The following is a 7,589-nucleotide window of genomic DNA, read 5'->3' on the forward strand; positions in this document are numbered from 1 at the left end:
AGCAAACCGTTGCCCCATTTGCCCAAAGGAAAAGGAGAATGTTCATATTTTTACAGGTGTAATAATTTCCTTTTAGATCGACTTGCTTTTTGCTCACCGATGTTAGTTGGAGAGTGCCGAAAATCCCCAGGAAAGCCTTGTGGTAAATGACTTTCCGGAGATTCCTAGCAATTCTCGTGGCCTCCCTGGGCACATGCTGACTTACACCGATTGTCCACGTGTGGTTTCCACCTGCCTAATGGAGGGGGGAGGCCAGGGTGAAGTTCCTAAATTTTAGGGTGATCGATAACATAGTTCTGGTAAAACAGATGGCTTTCAATAGAATATGATACTTACTGATGTTAATTATGGAATTAGAAAACAAACAAAATTATTCACAGAAAGTGGGTAGGCCGAAGGCAGCATGCGTGTGATTACGGGACTGTGATTTCGCTGTTTGGTTAAATACCCACCCAGTTACAGAATTTAAATGTAGATGCTCCTGTCCCAGAATCTTATACCCAAAGGGATGTTTGTAGCTGGTTGTATAATAAGGAATTTAGTTGGCCTTTAGCCCCAGTTCCTGGGAAGTAACCTCTAGACCTTTGGAATTTCCCTAATGATGGGAGATGGGAGTGTCTTTGCAATTCTTGGGGGGAGTAAGGGGGGCCTTGGACCACACCTGACAGTTTCTGCCAAAGAAGTGACTCATGGTACGGGAACCCTGCATATATTATGCTGACGTAGAAATAAAAGCCTGACAGTTTTTTTTAAATGTTTATTTCTGAGAGAGAGAGAGAGAAAGAGAGAGCAGGGGAGGGGCGGAGAGATGGAGAGACACAGAATCCGAAGCAGGCTCCAGGCTCCGAGCTGTCAGCACAGAGCCCTACGTGGGGCTCGAACCCATAAACTGCGAGATCATGACCTGAGCCGAAGTCAGACGCTCAACCGACTGAGCCACCCAGGCGCTCCAGACAGTTTTTTGTTTTTGTTTTTGTTTTTGTTTTTTACTCCAAGTGCCTGACTTTAGCGTTCATTGCTCCCAGCATCCATTTCCAGAGGGCTATCTACAATAAGCACACTGCCAGCCATGTCACTAGATAAAGAGCTCACCACATCCCCATACTGAGTTCCCTTTATTTTAGAGATCCTGCTTGAATTCAGTAACTGATCATTTGGGCCACCCTCCTGTGCTTTAAATGCCTGCTCTTATGTGTTAAATTCACTGATAAAGAGTGAGCCCACAAAACCCTAGGCCCTCACCCTTGACCCCAGTAATAGCCGAAGCCAAACCCCTTTTTCTCTACCTGCGACCTCGCCGTGTGGCCCCAGGGGTGCTGTGTAATTTCCAGGCCCTGTAAGGACTAAGCCTCTATTTTTCTTTTTTTAAACATTGCTTTAAAGTTTATTTATTTTTGAGAGAGAGAGAGAGAGAGAGAGAGAGAGAGAGAGACAGAGTGCAGTTGGGGAAGGGACAGAGAGAGAGAGAGAGAGAGAGAGAGAGAGGGAGATACAGAATCTGAAGCAGGCTCCAGGCTCTGAGCTGTCAGCACAGAGCCCAGTGCAGGGCTCGAACTCACGGACGGTGAGATCATGACCTGACCAGAGGTCGGACGCTTAATGAGCCCCTATTTTTCAACATTTCCTGCCGGTGTTGCTGCAGGGTGTCTGGCAATCATCATGAGAACCACAGGGCTCGGGCCAGATGTCGGTGGAAAGCTCAGTCGGCCCAGGTGAGCGGCCGGGCTTTCCAGCGGGGGCATTACGGGGCAGGCTCCGACGGTTGACTCAGCCTGTGGGCTGGCCAGGCCGCAAAGACGGACGATGTGGTTAGAGAGCTGGGACTTGAGCCACGGATCACTCCCCCGTGTGTGGGGAGGGGCAGGAGCCGGATGCAGAGTCCGGTCACACAGGGGACAATTCGGTCGATTCTGAGACCCCAACAATAAGTGGTGGAGCTCCGGAGAGCTTCCCGGGTTGGCGACGTTTCGGGCCTACTGTCAGTCCTCAGGGACAGGAGGGTTCTGCCTCCCCGAGGACACAGAAGCCCCGGCTCTGCTCTCCGGGTCTCTCCCGCTGGCTGGTTCTGATTTGTATCCCTTTGCTACAATGAAACGGTCGCTGTAAGCATAGCGTTTTCCTGAGTTTCACGCGTCATTCTGGCGAATTATTGGACTTGACGGTGTGTGTGGGACCCCCGCATCTGTAGCCAGCGGGTCCCAGTGAGGGCTGGTGTCTCGGTCTGCCCGGGCCAGGCAGGTGGAGGGCTGTGGCCTTCAGCTCGCGTTTGCAAAGCGTGGTGGCAGTGAGGAAGAGCTGGGGAAGGCGGAGTGACCACACGGACGAGGAGGGGCCGGGTCGGCGGGACAAGGTCAGATGTCTTGCGCCACCCTCCGCGTCACACCAGGCCATGGAGGCCATGAGGCCGTGGACCAGCAGGGGCCCGTGCTTCGGGCAGATCTCCATGTGGCTGCTCGGGGAGCCTGGCCCCCGCCTCTGCAGCTGCCCCGGGTGACCTCACAGGTCTGCGCTGGAGAGAAGGCCCTGCTGGACAGTCCAGGCCCGCGGTTTTGCAGGGTCCCTGCTCCCAGGCCTGATGCCATGCAGCTACTGTGGATGCTGAGTTCTATCCATGAGCAGAGAGGGGCCCGGACCGTCTCCCCCAGGTGACAGGTGGCTGTCCCCTCCCCGCCCTCCCTCCCCGTGCTGGGAAACCCAGTCTCTTGATTTTCAAGTTGGGTCAATACATGCCTGTGAATTGCCTCTTGGGTAGCTAACAGAGTAGTAAATGGCAGGGCGTTGTTTCCTGACTCTGGGGGCTCCGCCCAGCCTAATGACACCAGATTCCTGTCCTGAAAGCCACTAGGGCAAAAATCAGGGATACGGTGTAGACTGCGGTAGAAAAGCTCAGTCCGTGGGGAAGGCCGGTGGAGAAAGCGCGGGGGGGGGGGGGGGGGCGGTACTAGGACGTTAGAGACTGTCAGGGGCTGGTGGCCAGAAAGCTGGGCTTACGAGTGCGAACGGAGAGCTGGAGCGCAGGAAATCGCCAACAGAGACAGCAGGGAGTGTGGGCCAGCAGGGGACAGAGACAGCCTGGGATGAGGAGGCCTGGCCGCAGGCTGATTCCAGGCTGCTCTGCTGGTTCCCGTTGATGTTCCTACGCGGGCTCTGCGCCCCTTAGTCATTGTGAAATGCTCACAGAGCCACACAGACTGTTCTCTGGGGAGGTGGGGTGGTTTCCCAGTAGGGCTGTTATTTTGTTTTACTCTCTATCTATCTATCTAAGGGGGGAGAGAATCTTTTATTTTTTTTAATGTTTATTTACTTTTGAGAGAGAGAGCATGTGCGTGCGAGTCAGGGAAGGGCAGAGAGAGAGGGGGACAGAGAATCCCAAGCAGGCTCTAGGCTGTCAGTACAGAGCCTGACTTGGGGCTGGAGCCCAAGAACTGTGAGATCGTGACCTGGGCCAAAGTTGAAGTCGGACGCTCAATCAACCGAGCCACTCAGGTGCCCCTGTTTTACTTTTTGAAATATTTCTTTGATTGTAGTAAATTACGTGTGTGTATATGTATGTATATACACACGTACATATACACACATATACAAATGTCAAATTTGCCATTTTAAAGTGTACGATTCAGGGGCATTAAGCACATTCCCAATGTCTTAATCATTAACCCATAATCATTAACTGCTTCTACTTTTTCATCACCCCAGATACAAACTCTGTAGCCCTTAAGTAATAGGTGACCCCCCCTGCCCCCGGTGCCCCACAGCCCCTGGAAACCTCCCATCTGCTGTCAGTGCAGCCGGAGGAGCCGTGAGAGGCAGACCTGCGTATGTACATCAGCCCCCAACAGAGAGCTCGCACCCCCCCCCCCCACTCCACCCTCCCGGGTGAGGGGCAGATGGGGGAAGGACCAGCGTCTGGGCCAAACGGCCCTCCTCCATGCTTGCCCAGGAAGCTCCCACGTTCTGGGCCCAGATGGGAACTTGGGAAGAAAAGGACAGGCGTTCGTGTTCCCCGATATGTCTTACAACCATGCTTGTCCCGTTTCTGTGTCATGTGGGACTCTGTGTTACATGTGCCAGAAATCCCAGCCAAACCGCCTCAACCAGAGCGAGTTGACGGACACAGGTCATGGAGAAGTCTAGAGCGGGGCCAGTCCCAGGCAGGCGTTCTGAGCGGGTCACACGGTGTCAGCGGAGACGACCGGCTGCTCCTGGCCCAGGGGACTCTGTTTCCTGAAGGTTGGCCCACTTGCAGGCAGGCCCCCATCCCCCCCACCCCTCGGGACTATAGCCGTTCCCTCAGGTTCAAGTGCAGCTGAGGGAAACCCGCGGGTCCAGTGCCCACCAACAGACCAGTCACCGTGCAGGTGACATCCGGGTGAGATGCTGATTGGCTTAGGCCCGGGTCAGCTGATTCACCCTCCAGAGCCCAGGGCTTAGAGGCAGGGTGGGGTGGGTTCCCCACTGAAGTCTTGATGCAGTCACCAGAAATAGGGTGAGGGGATATGCCTGGTGATATTGAAACTGACAGATATTGATCAACGGTCGTTGAGCCCAACCTCTTAGGGTTATGGGGCTGCTCAGAGCTCTTGCGTGTAAAGCACTTGGTAGGAAATGTCTGGCACACAGCAAGTTCTCAGTAAATGTTAACGGCTCTTGCCACCATTTGCTAAATGCTCCCACAGCATCATCTAGTCCGTGCAACAGCCCCGTGAAGTGGGCGTTATTCCCTTCCTTTTACAAATAAGGACACCAAGGCTCAGGGAGGTGATGCACCCTGGGAAAGGTCACGCAGCCGGTGAGAGACGAAGCCAAGACATGATCCCCGAAGTCCTGGTCCAGAGCTCGTGTGCTGGACGTCGGGAGCAACGCCGGGTCCGTGTACGGGGGCCGAGAGGCGATGGCAGAAGAGTCATTGGTCGTGTTTTCAAAGCGTCCCCTAATCGTATACGTCAGATCCTCTCAGGAGCCAGTTTCCACCCTGGTTTTAATTTGGAAACCCTAACGTACACTCGTGTTTTAAGATGCAACTCTGAAACCCCGTGAACATTGGCAATGCCTCCCTGTCACTCTAAGTAGCGGCCGCCGGAAAGAGTTAATGTGGCTTTCAGAGCTTTGTAGCTTACAAGGAGGAAGAAATTTACACACCGGGAAAGTAGAATTCAACGAATGATGGGAATCTGGATTAATTCCCAAATAAAGCTGTTATCATAAGAATTTATGAACAGAGGAATGAAAGACATTGGGCAGAATCTCCAGAGGCAGATATCAGACATGAAACCCAAACTTCGCAGCGCTTAACATGTTATTTATCGCATCTTCCCCTCTTTTGTGGTTCGGTGCCCGGACCTCCTTCAGAACCAGTCTGCTGAGACATGACTCACCAGGTCTCTCCCTTGTTCTGCCTGCTTGACCCACTGGTCAGACCTAAGTGGTATGTCGACCTCCTGACTACTGCCCGTGAGCAAAGCCTCAGTGAAAATGAAAAATTTAGGTCCACAGATTTGGGGCTCTTGATATACTCAGATATACTCAGTATATTGATACACTCAGATGTACTCAGCAGCTTTCCTGCCTGATGGGAGATGTCTTACTGGAGCTGACAGGGGCCTTCAAGGGAGCCCGGCCCTGACCAGCCCCCTAGGGTCTCACGCTGTCCTCCACCTGCAGGGTCACGATCTACAAATCGCTCACACGGCCACCCCCACACTGCTTTTTCTGGCACAGCTCTCATTTCACGCAAAGCCTTTTAAAAATCGTAATCAGGGATCTGCTAAGCTCACTCCTTTGCCCCCATCTTTACTCTGGCCCCAGGCCCATGAAAACAAGATCCTTTACCATCCCCTGTTGCCCAGAATCTGATATTCCCATGATGAGAGGGTGAGCTGACTGGGAGCAGACCTCACGTTGGGTGGGAACTGTCTGTGGGTGAACCGGGAGCACGACAGAGCTTTGAGGGCAATGGCCAGAGCGACTCAGAGCAGAGAACTGAGAAAGAACACATCTGCCTTCCATAAAATAATGACCGGGGAGGACGGGCTGGTTTTCTGAGATTCCAAAGAGCTGGACTTGAGTGATAATTCTGAGGACCAAGAACCAGAAGGCTTGGTGCCTCTGTGTGCCCAGGGCTGAGTCTCAGAGCCACCAGCCCTCCAGAGGGACCATTTTGTTAATCCCACTTGCTGTCTAGAAGCTGGGAACTGATCCCAGATGACAACCAGCAAGAAAATGGGGATGTCAGCCCTACAACCACAAGGAACTGAATTCCGCCAATGCTTGAGTAAGCAGGACGTGGGTCCCTCCCCGCCCCCCTCGCCAAACCCCCAGAGGCTCCAGAAAGGAGTGCAGCCTGCCATGCTTACTCTTTTTTTTTTTTCAACGTTTTTTATTTATTTTTGGGACAGAGAGAGACAGAGCATGAACGGGGGAGGGGCAGAGAGAGAGGGAGACACAGAATCGGAAACAGGCTCCAGGCTCCAAGCCATCAGCCCAGAGCCTGACGCGGGGCTCGAACTCACGGACCGCGAGATCGTGACCCGGCTGAAGTCGGACGCTTAACCGACTGCGCCACCCAGGCGCCCTGCCATGCTTACTCTTACGGTGAGACCGGAACTGAACTTCTGACCCACAGAACATCAGATTATCCATGTGTGTTTGAAACCACCAAGTTTGTGGTAACTTGTGACAAAAACAGTAGAAAACTGACACTGGGTAAAGAGGTGCCCGATGGGGCGCCTGTTGTGACAGGGCTCTTGGCAGAGTGTGACAGAACAGTTTGCAGGTGAGACGCGGGTCACCAGCCATGGCGCTCAGGGAAGGACAGGAAGTTTCGCCCATGGCTGTGGGGGGCACTCCTGGCCCCTGTGTGGAGAGGACCGATGGAGCCTGGCATACTTGGGCCTTCCAGACTTTGTCTGGAACGTTCTCCCAGAACAACCAGTGGCCGTGGCAAATGGGCGAGCTGCCCCATGGCTCCGTGAGCAGAGGCGTCAGTGACGAGAGCCCACGTGAGATAATCCGGGACACCCCAACATAACTGAGGGGGAGGTCTTGGCAGGGACGCCGGGAGCTGCTTTCATTGGAGGGGAGTTACAAGCCAGTAGGACCTAAGTATCTATGACAGACTGAAAAGTCTTTCCCAGGCTGATCAGGTCCAGGGAAATTCAAGATAAGGACCCCCGAGCGTCAGTTTCCTCATCTGTAAAAAGGGGGCAGTAATAGCCTCCCCAAAGTGTTGTTGGGGATGGGTTAGGCAAGATGAGTCCAGTGGGCATCTGGGCTCGAATGACGGTGACCCCTCAGTCCTTCCTCCTGTCTCTCATGTTCTCCAACTCTGCTTCCTTCTCCCGTGACGCCACCGCAATACGACACCCGTGGGCCTCAGCTCTTCCCGGAGCTTATAACATCTTTGGTGTCCTGTCGGAAGCCATGGCAGCCTCCTGAGCTGGTATCAGAAGTCACCTTTGCCGGGGCACCTTGCCGCCCCCAGCCTGCAGGATGGGTCTGGATGAGGAAGGGCTGGGAGCTGAGAGGAACAGGGGGGTGTCCTGGTGGGTGGTCCTTTCCAGCCAATATAGGCTTGTGTTGGGGTAGGGTGG

This window comes from Neofelis nebulosa, chromosome 2, assembly GCF_028018385.1.
Source record: "Neofelis nebulosa isolate mNeoNeb1 chromosome 2, mNeoNeb1.pri, whole genome shotgun sequence".
In the NCBI taxonomy this organism is placed as follows: domain Eukaryota; kingdom Metazoa; phylum Chordata; class Mammalia; order Carnivora; family Felidae; genus Neofelis; species Neofelis nebulosa.